General features: G+C 54.7%; 1 protein-coding gene across 1 annotated transcript in view; it reads left to right on the forward strand.

Annotated features, from left to right (window-relative positions):
• The window catches only part of DLGAP2 (DLG associated protein 2), a 520454-nt gene that overhangs the window by 384574 nt on the left and 118995 nt on the right, over window positions 1–16885 (forward strand). Inside the window, exon 3 of the mRNA XM_057696969.1 lies at window positions 1540–1605. The gene's annotated coding sequence lies outside the window, so the exon portion shown is untranslated. The remainder of the gene's footprint in view (window positions 1–1539; window positions 1606–16885) is intronic.

Raw genomic sequence — 16885 nt, forward strand, 5'->3', positions numbered from 1 at the left:
GACATCTTCAGTTTCATGGTATCCTTACTGTGGTCACCTGACGGACCAGCTTTGTCATCGATGGCTTAGCAGCAGGAAAACAGGACTTCAAATGCGCAGAGGTACCCTCAGCCGTCAAAGATGGGGCACGGCTGAGTTACGTGATCTCCTTCGAATGAGCTCCATGTAAGATACTTGCCGCAGTCCAGACAGACATCTATTAGACGTACACACACGTGTCTTGTGTACATTGTAACCGCAGTGCCCGGGAGACCCCACACAGTGAAATCCCACCACGACTTACCTGGGACACGGCCACAGCTCCGCAGCCTCTTCGCAGCCAAGCCTCCTCGCTTTCTTCTTAACGTCCTGTACACTCACTGAAAGCGGAAGGGGCCTATGTGCGGTCTTGAGGATGGTGAAAATGTCCGTGAGCTGATCACATCCTAAAACAAAGCCTCCTGTGATGTGAAGTGGTAACTGTATTTAGGATTGCTAGAAGGATGTCGTGCTAGACTATTTGCCCAAAGCCTATTCGTGAATGTTGGAAGCCTGTGTGAACGCATGTCTGACTATGTAATTATATTTAGAATTATATCTACAGAATACACGCCCGCATGATGGCACATGTATGAAACTTACCTGAAACGCCCCATCTCCGTATGCTGTCTGTCTGCACCCCCACTCTCCACACAGTGTGGGGCAGACAGTCCCTGGGCATTGACAGGCCTAAGCTGGCCGGCAGCGCGCGTGGGACCCAGAGCAGGCACCTGCCCAAGGCGCCTGGCCCACTGAGTGGGGCGCAGGCCAAAGGCCACCGACATCTCTGGGTCTAGCTCCCCAGGGCAAGCTGGACAAAGAGCCCAGGCCTCTCGTCTCTTTGGTTTTGTTGCCCCATCTGGGAAGGGAGGGCCAGAGCAAGATGACCCCTGAGACCTGGTACAGCCACACGATGTGTCCCTCTGAGAATGCGGTGTCCGCTTCTGCACTAACACAGAGCAAACAACTGAAAATCAATGCCAGTGATCCGAAATGTCCTCCCAGCAGGAGGAAATGAGATTTGGACAAAACTGACCTAAGATGAACTCGTATTAAGATGAGAACAGTGGCTGCAGGTTGCGAGTTTTGCTGAAATGAGGCCTCAGGTAGCACAGGACTTTGCAGACGGAGAGGATGTCTCCTCGGGGCTGTCGGGGCTCACGGGACTCACCAGCCAGGAAATAGCCACGCAGCCAAGTGTGCAGAATGCTGTTCGCATGCAGACCAAGTCTAAAAAGTCTGCAGACGGAGCCGAGGAAGAGCCGAGAACCCCTGCCCGGCCGCCTGCGGCGGCACCTCCGTGGGGCACGCGGACACCTGCAGCCGCAGGGCTGCTGTCGGGAACGGTGCGGGTTCCTGAGGTTCCGGCCCCAAACGCCAGCTCCGAGCAGTGGCGTTTGCACGCGCGGGAGAGCGTGTCTGGTGTCTGAGTGTCTGTGGTGGGGAGGGTGGAGGATGCACTGTGATTCCATGAGCCGCGCCAGCAACGCCCTAAGAGTGACTTTGTTTCTCTCTTTGCAGAGGAAGAGGCCGGGGACCTGGTCCAGCCGGGCATCAGCTTTCCGGGGCCGGCCGAGGAGGATCTAGGTAGAGTACACACCGCAGCCGGTGCTGCCCGGGGCAGACGGGCGCTTCCGGGGCGGGGCGGGGGGGGGGTGGGGTCTGTGGGTGACCTGCGCTCCTGTCCCTGGTGACCCTCCCACGAAATGTTTTAAGCACATGTTTGACTCTAGGGGGGCCTGATGAGAACTCAGATGCGGTGAAATTTTCTTTAAAACATAGCAGTTTATACACATCGTGGAAGCGCTAGATAAGAGCACGGTGGCTCAGACCATGGGGGTGAATTATCAAGGCAGCTCTTCGCATAAGTACCACTAACTATCCAGGCGCGTAGAAGGACACCTCCCTCCTCCTTCGTCACTAAACCCTATGTCGGTCGAAGGGAGGGAGATGCTGTTTTATCTGCGTTTTTTTCCGGTAGCTCTGTCACTTGACACGGAGCAGCTGCTATCTGCAGGCCAGCGCAGCGCAGCTGTGGCTCAGGTGCTGAGTGCAATCAGGCTTCCTTCCACAGGCGCTCCGGCTCCCTGTCGTGTTCTGTTTTCCCCAGCGCTTGTTAAAATCATGTGGAAATTTTAGTTTTATGGTGCCACAGACACGGGGAAGCTGGAGCTTCGCCATTTGACATGGAGTCAGGCTTCCATGAAATGGGGCAAATGCTTCTGTTAGAAATTCAGCATCAAACGGTTGAATGAAATCCACATGAAACGTCGCTGAGAGAAGACACCCTCTCCGTGGCTCTGGGTTCCTGGCCTCCACCTCACGTGGAGTCCACCAGCCTGCGAGACTGCCAGCCGCCGCCTCAGCTTGCTGGGGGCCGTCTGCTGGGACCGCAGAGGCTGTCTGATGGGTCATGTGTTTGATTTCTATTTCAATTTCAATTTTCCTTAATTTGTACCTGATCTTTCGCCAGTGAATCTGTTACTCATTTGATTGGCTTAAAGAATAATATTGAAAATCACAGGAGTCCTTGAGTGTAAAGCTGAGCTTCCTTCTAAAGGAAATTAGAAACAAAGTTTGCTTTTCAATGTAGAATTATGAAACTGGGTACAGCCCTACAAGAATGACAGTGTGTTATCTGTTATGATCAAGGCAGAGATTTATTTTTATCTTGCCAGTCTCAACAAGCCTTTCTCTACTCGGAAAAAGACCAAGAAAATTGTGCTTACTCCTTTCTAGAAGGAGGACAGGCTATCTAACTGGAATAAGGTGTGTTATTTTGTATGTTTCACTCTGTGGAGCTTCCAAATGAATGGATGACTCATTTGACTTTTGTTTCATGAGACTTTGACAGAAACTCACCTGCGTTGGTACTGGGTCTGCGGTTTCTCAGCACCAGAATTGTGTCTACAGTGCCAGTTCTTTTCTGTGAAAGGTTTTAGCATGAGGGGGACCTGCCGAGATAGATAAGGACGATGCGTCCTGAGGCCACGCGTGCGTTTCCGTGGCAGCGGGAACCTGGGGCAGATGCGGAGGCCGCCGCCCACAGGTAGCTTCCTGGGCTCGCCCGTGGCCCTAGGGGTGCTGTTTCGCCTGGGCCGGCTCAGCCCAAGAGCACCGCGCTTTCATTCTTGGGGTGTGTACCTAGACGTGGCATTGCTGGGTCCTTTGGTAATTCTATTTTTAAATTTTTTTGCGAAGCCACCATACTCTTTAGAGATGAACGTACCTGTGAGCCTCACCTGGACGTGAGGTGCTGGCTGGTGATTATGAGAAGAACAGTCAGATGTTAAAGGACTTGGGCAGAAACAGGAGGGTTTGGTGGCGTTGGCTACAAAGGAGCTCTTGAAATGTCGCCCGGTTTCCCGCTTGTGGTCCGTGGGCAGCGGTGGGTCAGGACGGGAAGGGGAGCCCCTGCATCAGCCGTCGGGCGACGCAGGCCGCGTGAAGCAGCCCGCGGACGGGCCAGAGGACTCAGCACGGAGGGCCCCGCCAGGCGCACGTGCGCCGGGGTCCAGGGGCCCCGAGCAGCCCCTCCCCTGAAACACGAGGCTCAGCCTCTCTCATGGGTCAGTGTCCCCCGGGCACGGGGGTGGGGGCGGTGGTATTTCAATACTGGTACCTGACGGGCCTGTTATCTGGAGCGTCCCCTACATGATTCTAACTCGCACCTCGAGTCAGGGATGCCACGTAAAGTGTGTGAAAGGCTAATTTATAGGAAGGTTTAAAAAAAAAAAGAGAAGGAAGGAGGGAGGGAGGGAAGGAGGGAGGGAGGGAGGGAGGAGAAAGGTCTGAGTTACGTTCCCAGTGTTTTCTCAATAACTAATGGGAGCCCACACCATAATCTTAGACGTGTTATCTTCTAAACTGGGTTTTGCGGTTTCGTCATCTCTGAAACGAGAGGGTGAAGCTGGGCAGGCTTTTTGAGGTCCTTCCATGGCTCCGATGCAGCCGTGCCTCGTTAAAATTAAAAACGCTGTGTGCTGGTGTTGATGCTGTCGGAGCGAAATGAGTCACCGTCAGCCACTAAACAGTGAGGGGCGTCCTACAGCCTGGAGGAGGCCAAAGCCATAAAACAACGGGAGGAACGTTTGCCGCTGGTCCCGTTCGAAATACCAAGGTTTTTTTTCCAGTTGGCCTCAGTCTCTAAAAGCTCCAAGGAAAGGTGAATGACATTTACTGAAGACCCTAAAACCTTCTGCAGGGACAGACAGATGAGTGACGTCATCTGGTCAGAAAGGAGCGTCACGCCGCGTGCCCCTGCCACCGGCCGCTCCGCTTCGGGGACAGATGTTCCCCGAGGCGCGCAGGCAGCGACGCGGGAAGAGGGGTTTCACGAAAGGGAAACGGCCGTGGAGCGGCGGAAGAGGAAGAAGGCTTCCGTGGGATGCAAGTCAGGGATGGAAGCGGATTAAGGCAGCACATTCAGAGTGCTTACAGCGGAGAAGCATTTTGAGGGAAGACCCTCGGACACACTGAGATTGAATCACCCTACCAGTAACTTTCGTGACGTTGGCTCGTGTGTAGGAGATGTGATTGCTAATAATGGCTTCTCTCCATTCCTGCGAATGTTATACTCAAGTTGGTGGTGAAGAGTTGGTGATTTATAAGCATTTATGAGGACTGTTCTTTTGAACCACACTCTGCCCTGGCGAGTCAACTGCAAACAAATGAAAAAAAGGCAGACAAAATGGTCACTCAAAGAATATTAGGCAGCTATTATATGAGACACAGCACGGAGAAAACAGATGCACTATGCAATTTTAAAAATACCCGAATATAAAATAATACCTGCCAACACGTCCAGCCTTCTTCAGGACGGGCATAGGTTGTGAAAACATTTTTATATAAAGGATTTTACACGGCTTTAACATCTGCACACCAGCTAACTGCATGAATGTCTCATCGTAATTATGATAAGTAATTTGTTTAAAAAAAAAAAACTCCCCTTTTAGATCTTTATTTTTGTTTCCTTTTATAAACGCCCCTAGACGTATATACAGAGGTATAACTCTGTAACGTGAGGGCTGTCCACATGTATTTCCTTCAGGGAAATTTCTAGAGGTTTCTGGAAATAGTGGACACGGTGCCTTGCTAAGTTTCTGTCTGGATGGTGACACTGTATCCACCTACTGCACCGCCTCCAACCTGCCCCCCCAGGGCCCTCCCCTCACCCTCGTCCACCTCGGAGGCCCCTCGGGACGGGCAGTGCCCTCCTTCCCGGCTGCCCGGTGGGGATACTGACGCCCCGGGGGGAGTGCTCCTCCCAGCGCGACGTCGAGTCCCCGTCGCGAGTCCCTGCCACCCCTGCTGCCGGAAGGGGAAGGTCCTGTCCAGCTGATCGAGGGGACAGTCCAAACGGTGTATTTTGTTTGACAATTTCATGGTAAAACCTATTTCTATACCAACAAATCAAAGTCAGGTTTTTTTTAAAGCTCTTTATTGGAATATAATTGCTTTACACTCTTGTGCCCGTATTTGAGGTGCACCAAAGTGACTCAGCTGTGTTTATCCATATATCCCCATATCCCCTCCCTCCCGCGACTCCCTCCCACCCTCCCTGTCCCGGCCCTCTAAGGCATCACCCATCATCCAGTTGATCTCCCTTTGTTATACAGCAACTTCCCACCAGCTGTCTGTGTTACAGTTGGTAGCGTGTATGTGTCTGTGCTACTCTCTCACTTCGTCCCAGCTTCCCCTTCACCCACCGCCCCAACCCCATGTCCTCCAGTCTTTTCTCTGCATCTGCATCCTTATTCTTGCCCTGTCACTGGGTTCATCAGTACCATTTTTTTAGATTCCACATATATGAGTTAGCATATGGTATTTGTTTTTCTCTTTTTGGCTTACTTTGCTCTGTATGACAGACTCTAGGTCCATCCACCTCACTGCAAATAGCTCAGTTTCATTCCAAAGTCACTTTTGAAGTTATTAATACTTGTATCTGTGGAAATCAGGAGATTGGGGTTTTTCATCTGAATTTCTGAAATGCACTCGCCAGCTTTTATCCTAAATATCAGTGTTTAACCTGCACAGGTTCCAAGCCTGGTTGCTACTGAGTGCGTTATGGACCCTTCTCCTGGGCTGGTTCGCGTCCTCAAACAGTAAATCTTTATCGATTCATTCACGCCTCCGTCAGTGTGTGCGTGTGGCTTTGTCTTACTCCATGTGGGCTGCTGTAAAAAAAACAAACAAAAAAAAAAACTGCCGCAGACTGGCGGGCGGGCTCGTAAACTGCAGAGACCGACTTCTCCCTGTTCTGGAGGCTGGACGTCTGAGATCAGGGCACCGGCAGATCTGTGTCTGGGAGGACCTGCCTCCTGGTTCCCAGACGGCGTCTTCTCCCTGTGTCCTCACGTGGGGGGCGGGCTGGGGGCTCTGTGGGGTCTCCGTCATCAGGACACCAATCCCATTCAGGGTGCTGCACCCCCATGATCTCATCACCTGCCAAAGGACTCCCTCCTGACACCATTACCCTGGAGGTTGGGATTCAACACACGAATTTTGGGGGAACACGGACATTCAATCTGTAGCAGGTTTCATTCACTCAGACAACAGTTACTGGCTGTTTGTGCACCCCTGAAGGAGGCGCCCACACGCACGACCAGCCGCTCCCTGACTCAGCAACCCCCACGTGGCAGAGGCCTTCGGCAAAGCCAAACACGTTAGCGCTGTGTGTACAGAGAGGATGAATCCAGCGCCGTTAGGGAGGCGCTGGCAGATTCTCCAAAATGCAACCAGGAGCCAGCTGCTGCAGACCGATGCACACGGCAGCTTCCGCCGGGGTCACGGGGATGCACAGCTTTCCAGACACGGAGGAGCTGTAAGGCCGTTTCTGCTGCCAAACACCTGAGCACCGAGGGGCCACGTACGCGGGCCGGCACCTTGCCAGGGGGCTGGGGGTGGGCGGAGAGGGCCGCGTGCGCATGGGGTCGCCCCTGAACTCTACTCAGCGCAGCCAATGGGGCAGCCTGTGAACGCGGGACCTTAAGGAACGCGTTCCAAAAAAACGTGCTCTAGTTGTGGACCCAGATGCTGGCCCGGGCGGAACTCCTCCTGGAAGGTGGGGGGTGCTGGGGGGCTTCTGGAAGCTCACAGGGTGATGGCGGGGCTGGAGCCGCGGGAGCAGACCAGGTGCCCAGTGGGTAAATACTTGATCAGGAGCCGGAGGCTGTCCCGCCCTCCGGCTCCTGCAGACGAGAGAACCAGCCTTCCAGGGACGGTGCTGGGCTGTGAGCCTGACAGGAGGACCCCGGGCTACCCGGGGCGGGTGGGGGCACCAGTGGTCCAACCAGCGGAACCCGCCAGGCCCGCAGGGCGGAGACAGACCAGACGGGCCCAGGAGGCAGGAGGAGCCCGGGAGAGGGTGGGAGAGGGACTCCCGGGGAAGCCCACTGGCTGCATCCCGATCGGTTAGCTCTGGACTGGGGGTTCTCAGCCCAGCCGTCCAGGGGGCTGCTCTGAGCGTCTCCCAGACCCCAGGCGAATATGGCCACGTGTGCCCTGGGCCAGAGCCCCCCTCACAGAGGACTGCGCTTCCAGACCCTCCACCTGAACTGCATGAAAATTGGGGGATGTCTGTAAGCACGATGCGGAAAACAAAAAGGAGCTTAACTCTCAAGATTATACTTTGGCTTTGAAATCATTTTTTTAAACCACAAAATACTAATCAAAAAGTAGCTAGATGAATTCATTCTGAGTGAAAGAAGGCTTTTTCTTTTTTTTGCAAATCCCCATCAGGTTTATTTTCTTCCAGTTTTACTGAGACGCGTGAGTACCCGGCACTGTACAGGGAGGTGCACACCTAATGATGTGACCCGCGTACATCGTGAAGTGATGCCCCCACGCGCCCACATAGATACAAAAGAAAAGAAACAGCAGGACTTTCCCTTGCGACGAGAGCTCCCAGGACTTACTCTCCGGCGACCTCCGTGTGTGGCACGCAGTCTGCTGGCCGCATCCATCACGCTGTCCACCACGCCCCTGGGGCTTAGTCCGCTTGTAACTGGAAGTGTGTGCCTTTGGACGCCCTTCCTCAGCACCAGAGACACGGCGTCGCTGTCAGCCGTGCTCCCCGCGCCGTACGTTTCATCCTGCGACGCATTCATCTCGTCACTGGCAGCCTGTCCCTCTTAATCTCCCCCGACCCCCTCCCCTCTGACAGCCACCTGTTTGTTTTCTGTATCTGTAACTCTTTCTCGTTTGTTGCGTTTGTTCATTTGTGTTGTTTTTGTGCATTTCTTTTAGCTTTTACATTCTACATAGAAGTGAGATCGCACAGTATTAGTCTTTCTCTGACTTATTTCACTGAGCATAAAACACTGTAGGGGTTCATGGCACAGATGGCAAGATTTCATTCTTTTCTATGGCTGAGTAACGGTCCATCGGGTCTGAGTACCCCAGCTTCTTCACCCACTCCTCTGCTGATGGGCATTTCGGTGGCTTCCATGCCCTGGCTGTTGTAAACAGTGCTGCAGTGAACACTGGGGTGCCTGTGTCTTTCTGAATTACGGTGTTCTCTGGATATACGCCCAGGATTGGGATTGCTGGGTCATATGGTAGCTCTGTTTTTTTAAAGAACCCCCATACTGTTTCCATAGAGGCTGCACCAATTTACATTCCCGTCAACCGTGTAGAAGGGTGCCCTTTCTCCACATCCTCACCCTCACTTGTTATTTCTTGTCTTTTTGATGATGGCCGTTCTGACAGGTGTGGGGTGACATCTCATTCTGCTTTTGATGTTCGTTTCTCTAACAATGAGTGATGTTGAGCAGCTTTTCGTGTGCTTGTGTAAAATCAGCATTCATCGTGGGATTGTGGCAAAGTGGAAGCACGTGGGGCTTGGAGCTTGACACCTCAGTGGAGGTGGGACTTGGGTCTAGAGGATGGTGTGTGGATATCTCAAGGGAACAGTGATGTGAGGTCAGAAGAGGTGCCAGGGACCCAGAGAGGGGACGCTGGGCTTGTCTCGCGGCCAAGGATGCGGAGACCCCAGACCTCCCATTCCCCGCAGCGGCTTCTTGCTGCTGGGCCCCCAGCCAGACGCAGGCAGGGTCTCCTCAGGCCCCGCCTCTGATTCCACCCTGATGCGCCCGCGTCCGAGCGCTCCCGCTCTCTGGTTTGTGCCTGCAGAAACCGGTCTGTCTTAAAGGAAGCAAGTATTTCCACGTGTGCGTGTGTGTTTGTATACATGCGCAAACATGCAAACTTGAGTAACACACGAAGCCTTCATTTCACCTTTTAAAACTGTTCCTTCTGAAATGACACTTTTACTGCAATAGTGCCTCAAGCCAGCAGCTTCTACAAGTAAGTGATGGCTTTTGCGCTGGGTGACGTGGTCTTAGGTGGGGGCAGATGCTGGCAGAAAGGGAGGAAGGTGATGGAGGAATTGTCTAATCGTAGAAAAGACCGTCCACCGAATGCGCCGTTTACTGAGTCAGCATGTAATTTTTATTTCATTTCCTGTTTCTAATGTTTATATTTACATGACACTGATTGTTAAACCATGGGCTGCAACCCATTAAATGGGTCCTGAATCCAAGTTACTGGGTCACTACCAGCAAATTTTTAAATTTAAAAAAAAAAAAACAGGAAAGTAAGAAATGTATGAAGTAGAAAAGCAAAGCTCATGACACAAGTACCGCTGAAGGAAACATCAGGGGTGTGTGTGTGTGTGGACTAGTTACCGATGCACAAGGCATCTCGTGTGTGGGACACGATGGAGGGGTCAGGAAGCCACAGGCAGAGTTGTGAGTTGTGTCTTATAGAACCAGGCGGGTGAGGGGGTCCCCTCCAGCCTTGGACAGAAGCACCAAGGCAGCCCGAAAGGCCCACCCCCCATGTGCCTGGGAACCTGGCATCCTCCTGATTTCCCTGCGCTTTTGATGCCTTGTTTATTAAAAATGGAAGCAGTAAGAGGACTTCCTACCTCCTGGGGTGATTAGAACAATTAAATCCGAGAGTGTGAGACCTGAGCATGCTTCATCACAGCTGGCGTTTGACACGTTAGCTTTCATCAGCTTTACTGTCACCCTTGTGACTGTCGTGAGCACTCGGCTGTCACCCACCAGCCTTCACAAATGCAGATGTGAAAGGGTGAGGGATTCGTACAGGAAGATGGGCGTCGGCTCCCGGACAGATGCCTGGCTTCCTCGATGTTGTTCTAGAACACTATTTCCATGGCTACTAAATTCACTTGCAAATTGCAAAAGCTGAAAACACGGTTTCCGAGATTGCTTTTTGATTCTGAAGATTTGCGTGTGTATACAGGTTTGCCTCTTCAACTGCATGGGACTCGTAAGCACACGTGCATCCAAACCTGAGTCAGAAGTCACCCGTAGATGTGTCTGTGTTGTCGCCTGGATGGAGAATCAGGTAGAAACAGGGCGGCGTGCTGATCTGTTTGGGTGTTAGTGCTTGTGACGTCTGGCATTGAGGATGCAGGAATTCAGCTGTCGGGGATGAGACTGGGAGGATCTGACCCACTGTTGGGCTTCTACAGGAACTCTGTAGCTTGTGAAAAATGAAAGGCAGCAGATGCACTGGGGAATTGAGAAATTTTTACTGATATTCCATGATTGAAGCACTCCATTTTTATTGTTGGCATCGAGAATAGGACGGTCCTTGGCAACGCAAGGACCGAATGAATGGAAGAGGAGAGGGAAGGGGACTTGGGCGCTTCCTGCTCATGCTGGGCCCCAAGTCTGGGGAGCTGAATCCCGCAGCATCCTCCGTGCACCTGTGCGGGGACTGGAGCCCACGGAGAGCAGCGATCGTCCCCGTCACTGGTGAATCCACAGTCACCCTGGGCCTGAGCCAAACCAGGGCGGGAGCTTACTACCCTCGGACCTTCCTTCACCAAGAAACCAAAATATCCTATGTCCAGTGCAGTGTATCTAGGTTATAAACAAAAGGCACACGTTATACTTGACACCTGAAGTTGAATTGCTACGTAGTTGATGATAGATTGCACCTAGAGTAAACCTAGAGCCAACAGGTATACGTGACTTTGTGCAGTTACCTGCTGGATGTGTTGGTCTCAGGAATCGGATGCATCTCTGTCTGCGGTCCAGCTTCTCAACCAGAAATTGCTCTCTCCAGGCCATGACGTCACTCAGCTGAAAACCTTTGTTAGATTCAAGTGTCCCCGTGTTCCCCACAGAACGGAGCGGAGAAGCGTTTCCACAGATGCGGGTCTTCCTGGGGACGACGGCTGTGTAGACTGTGAGACCGCGCCAGGCGCACGAGGCTGGGCCCAGTCTGTTTAGTAATTTAATAGAGCAGCTTCATGCTCCATCTTAGCAGAGAAGTAAAAAGCGTGCACATTTTATGTCCATTTTAGCTCTCCCAAGTCATGGATGTGATGAAAATAAATGCTAGCCGTAACTAGCCTTAAACGTGTAACTGACAGTGTTGCAGAAAGCTCCTGGGATCGGTGCCCCTTGAACCTTCTCTATGTCGCGCAGGCAGCAGGGTGAAGCCTGGGGCCCACTCACCCCCCCGCCACGGCTCCCACGCTGCAGGAGGGGGAGGGCCCTGGGTGGAGAGACTGCAGCAGAACTCCTTACTCAAATTGCAGAAAGCGCTCAGTTACACTATAGGACAAGAATATGACCTAATACACACAAATTTAAAATATAACAGTGCCCTATAAACTAAAAATAACCCAGGAACTGTATTATACTTACCCTAACAATATAATCAAAGTTATTTATTTCACACAGTTTCCTAAGCAGAACATCACTATTGGTGTGAGTTGTGGTTAAATTACCAGAGGTATTAGGGATGGAGGTTAAAGCATACTTGCTACAGCTATGGGCACATGGTGATTCTTCCTCAACCCTTAATGCATCGATGTTTTAAAGTCTAGTTTTAGAAACTTACAGCCCCAAAACCCTTGCGTTCCCCACATGCCTCACTGCATACTCTTACGTGAACCAGCACTCACAGCAAACCAGACGGTGGGGCACCCACACTCAATGTCATTAATGATCAAAAACAAATAACGCAGCCATCCGTCTAGTCAAGAAATTCTTGCCAAAAGGTCTGCAAGCCGCAGCTGGTTGCAAATGCCCTGCACTCTAGCTCACTGTCGTGTCCGTGAAGTAGAGACAAGGAAACTCTAGTATCTTTTATCCGTTCATCTGAAGCCTCATTAGACAAACTGTAAGTTACTGACATTTTCTAAAGAAACATCGCCATCCAAGTTTCTCATCTGGCTTCCCAGTGACCCTGGCCTGGCCTGGGAGGTGAGCGTGTGGCCATGCTGTTCTACGTGTACACGTTGTCATCTCAGGGGCTTGGGGAGAGGACAGGAGGGTCCGTGTGGCGCCAGGCCCCAGCCTGTGTGGAGTCATTGCAGAGGTGCAGTCCCTGTATCCTCCAGCCCAGCAGCAATAGGAGGAGGGAGGGAGGAAGAAAGGCACAGGGTCGTTACAGGGACACTGGCTGTCACCAGCACCAGCCATCTGCATACGCGCCAGCCTCCAAGAGATGGATACAGGCTGGAAACTGACGAGACGGCTCCTGAACCCAAAAATGATGGCGAGACTTGCCATGCTCATCTGCCAGCAGGGCCTCATGGGAGCTGCGTTCTTCCTCAGCCAAAGCTCCTAATGACACTCCAGTCCTCACAGCTGGAAGGCGCACACGTCCGTAAAGAATTGTAGACCCAGAGGAAGTTACAGAAACCACGCCGAGAGGTCAGGCCCCGTCTCCCAGTGCCCCTCAGGCCGCATCGTGATAAACAGCTCAGCGTCGGATTCTGCAGCGCTCAGAGGTCCAGCCAGCTGGCCCCCAGTCAAGTGTTTACTGAAACCCTGCTGCTTACAAAACGCTGTTTAAATGTTGAACCAAAAGATGCAAATAACCCTACACATTCTCTCAAAATCCTTGGTTCTTTTAGGCCGTGCAGGGTGTTGGGTTTGCTTTAACCAAGCGCATTCGGGCTTCCCCCGCAGAGAAGGGCTGCGCAGGCCTCCCGGGGCCAAGAGGCAGCAAGGAGGGAGGGCGGTGAAGTGTCCATAATTAGCCAGAAATAAGATGCTCTATCCAGTGCAAGATGTCCCCTCCCTGCCCGGTTTTAAATTCAGCCCTCGTATTTTTCCTCACGCCCATCTTCCCAGAAGGCCACATCCGCCCTACAAAGTGAGGTTAATTCCCAGCAGCCCAGGTATTTTTAAGCATCATGTACACATTTTCTGCTTTCTGTCACTCATCGCGCAGAATCTGCAAGGTCATTTGAAACACCGTTCTTAAAACTCAGTGAAATGTTGTAATATTCAGTGCGGTTGCAACTGTATGAAAAGAACAGTGAAGGCGTGTGTGTGGGGCGGGAGGAGGCAGCAGGGCGTGACGAGAGGAGAGTTCACGTCCAAGTCAACGTGAGCTCTGTGGTCGGGGGGACACGCGTGGCCCTGCATCTACACTAAACGGGCCGGTCTGGTTCCAGGCTCTGCTGAAAGCGCTCCGCTGGCAGGACTGCCTTAGGTCCCCCCCGCCCCCCGCCCCGTGGCCGGCGTGGCTCCCGGCCGGTGATACGCGGGCGGGGGGAGCCGAGGCGCCCCAGGTGGGCATGGGCGGCCTGCGGCCTGGGAGCCAGGGGATGGGAGGCCGAGTGGGGGCCCGAGGAGCCACGGGGTGGGGATCACGCACGAGGGCACGGCGTCTGGGTCACGTGGGGACGGCGACGCGTCAGGGTGGGACGACGGAATCCAGCTGGACACGCGGGGCCTGGGAGCCACAGAGGATTGTCGCGTGGTGCAGGGCGGCTGAACCCACGTAGGGCGTGAGCGTCTGCCCGGCCCCGGGGCTGGTCCTTCCCTTTCAGACGAGGGCGATCCCGGCACCAGCAACTCGCACGGGTGAGCTCCTGGGAGGAGCAGGCGGAGACCCGGTCTCTGTCCCTCCCCAGGAGGGGACACGCCGTGGCGGGCAGCACACACGCACACGTGTGCGCTCACACGTGCACAGACGCACATACACGCAGGTGCATGCGTGAACGTACACGCACACACACGCATGTGCGCGCAGACCCAGGAGCACACGCACAGGCGTGTGCTCACACGTGCACAGACGCACATGCACGTGCGTGCAGAGCCAGGAGCGCGTGCGCACACGCCTAGGCGGGGAAGAGCGGCTGCAGGTGTGTGGGAGTAGCCACGCCCCCGGGGGGAGGAGCGGCCGTGATCGCCGGGTGGGGGGCGGGGAGCGAAGGACGACCCCGAGGCCCCGGGGGTGCGTGTGGGCGGGGGCGGGGCTGGTGCCGAAGGGCGAGTGCTGGAGGGGCTGGTGGCGCGTGTTTGGCCCTGAGCGCACACGGAAGACGTGCATCCGGAAGTGACAGCGGCCCCGGCGAGCCCCCGGAGGGCCCCTCGGACGTGTCTCGTGTGGCCCACGTGCTGTTCCTTCAACCACGTGCGCAAACACCAACCAGAAGGGCAGCTTCTCCTGTACAGCCCCGATTTCTGGCTACCTTAGAGCGAGGATAGGGGCTGCCGCCGCCAGGAAGCCGTCCCACGGCCTGCGCCCGCTCCCCCGGGGCCCGCGCACCAGCCCCCTGCGCTCACCCCGGCCCAGCGCCACCCACGTGGGGCAGGGCTGAGCCGGGCCGCGGCCTGGGGCCGGCAGCCAGCGGCCGCTTGAGCTTGGGCCGGGTCTCCCGCACACGGAAGGGGCCGGAGGCGCGGACGCTGTGTGCGGTTCTGCCTCTGGAAGAGCCGCGGTTGGGGGGGGAGGGTTGCAGCAGCCAGTGGAGGAAGTGGGGGCGGCAGTGCCGCGGTCCTCGGGGCTTCCACGGCAGGACACCGTTGACCGGGTCCTTAGATGGCTGACGTTTACTCCTCCCAGGTGTGAAGGCTGGGCGTCCGAGATCAAGGTGCCTACCGATTCGGTGTCTGGTGAGGCCTCTTCCCGGTTCACAGACAGCATCTTCTTGCCGGGTCCTCACCTGGAGGAAGGGCTGGGGGCTCTGTTGGGTCCCTTTCATCAGGGCACGAATCCCATTTAGAGAGCTCCACCCTCTGGACCTCCTCACCTCCCAGAGCCCCCCTCCCCGACACCATCACCTGGGGGTGAGGGTTCAGCATGTGGGTTTGGGGACACACGCACTCGGACCGTAGCAGCAGGCAGGGAAGAGCTGAGCATCGGGGGGGCTGGGGCCTATTTGGAGCCCAGGGAGAAAGACAGGCCCCGCGGGGTGAGCCCAGAGCCCCGGGCGGGGGACAGGCAGCAGAGGAGCCCATGCGCCATCCCCCACCCACCCGCTTCCACCCGGGTCCCCACCATTTCTCCCCCCACATACCTGACTGACAGCACTGCCCGGGCCTGCAGGAAATGGAGAGACTTGCTCCTCTTAGCAGAGTGCCAAGGAGCGCGTCTCTGCGTAACTGCCGCAGTGAGGGACACTCCTCCCGCCAAGAAGGAAGGATGTGCGTCTCTGGGCGTGGCTGCGCTCATGGGAGGGAGGAGGCTTTGAAGCCTCTCTTTGCCGTTGCGCTTGGACCACTGGGTCCGTGAAAACCCGGCAAGTCGATGCCCGTCTACTCGTTGCCTCAAGAGCCACAAATTTGTGTTTCTTTCTCAAAAACAAGGCCTCGCGTTGTGATGCAGCCCCGAGAGGTGATGGCATATCGGTGGGGAACTGGGGAGCTTTGCACCACGTGCGCGTCCGGGGCCGTGGGTGGGCGGTCGCACCTGGGAAACTGCCGAGAGCGCAGAGATTCATGGTGGCGACTCCCTAACTGAATTCCACTCCAGGCAGGTCTGCGGACTGTTCTGTTGGAACGACGTCTGTAGAAACGTTTAGGGGTGATTAAAACTGATGGCCCCGCTCGACGGCGGCGTCTGGTGTGTGTCAGACGTGCTGACCTGCAGCTGCCCGCGGCTCCGTCAGGAATACCGAGTGCCGCCTTCCCGTGCTGGGGGCTGGTCCGCAGGACCCAGGCACAAAATCGAGTTTGCTGCCGCCCTGCCCCAGATTACATTCCGGTTGTAATGAGGTCTGTCTGCTCCATCCTCGTTTACCAGGACACAGCCTGTTAGCTCTTGTGGGGTTTTGTTTGCTTTTGTCTCTGAGCTGTCTGATCTCTGGCTGGGGGAGAGGGGTTGACGTTAAAAATGGACTTTTAAATGCACACTGTAAAGGGAAAAGGCAAATGCACACCCCGTGTTTGGGGGGGCGTGGATGAAAGGTACGTGTAGCAGCACGGACAGTTACAAGCACTGACAGAGCTGCTGGGGTGAGCCTCAGAGAAACTGAGTCTCAGAATCAAGTGAGTCGTCAAACCCCTGGTGGGCCAGGAAACGACCTCCAGGGATTTCGGGCCCAGGTCTCCTGCAGCTGTGGTGTTCCTGGAGGACATGGAGTCGGATAAAAAGTGTCTTTTCTCCTTGCCACTTACTGTGGATTTCAGGAAGTTGTTGAATCTCTGAGCTTTACTTTTCCAGACACTGCATAGTAACATGTAAATTCTGTAGGGTCCTGAGAATCGGGCGAGGCCAACCTGAGACATTTCTATTCTAGTCACCTTCTTTGGCCGCTGAAAAGCGCAACTGTAGCCATTCCCTGATGTAATCACACGTGTGTACATGCGTGTGAACACACATATACGGGTATGTCTGTGCACGTGGGCGTCCCCATGCCGGCCGGTCCCTGAAGACTTGGTAAGATGAATTCTCGCACCGGGGCCGTGCTCTCCCCACTGCTGTCCTGGCCAGGCATGGGGGGGAGTCACGCAGGCCACGCTGGGGAGGGCTGAGCTGCCCTTGAGATACAGACCCCAGGGTTCTGACCCGTCCCCACCGCTCCCTGCCTGTGACACGCATGTTCTAAGCCCTGCTCTCGTTCTCTGGAGGGAGGACGCGTCAC

The sequence above is a fragment of the Hippopotamus amphibius genome, chromosome 10 (assembly GCF_030028045.1).
Source record: "Hippopotamus amphibius kiboko isolate mHipAmp2 chromosome 10, mHipAmp2.hap2, whole genome shotgun sequence".
Lineage (NCBI taxonomy): Eukaryota > Metazoa > Chordata > Mammalia > Artiodactyla > Hippopotamidae > Hippopotamus > Hippopotamus amphibius.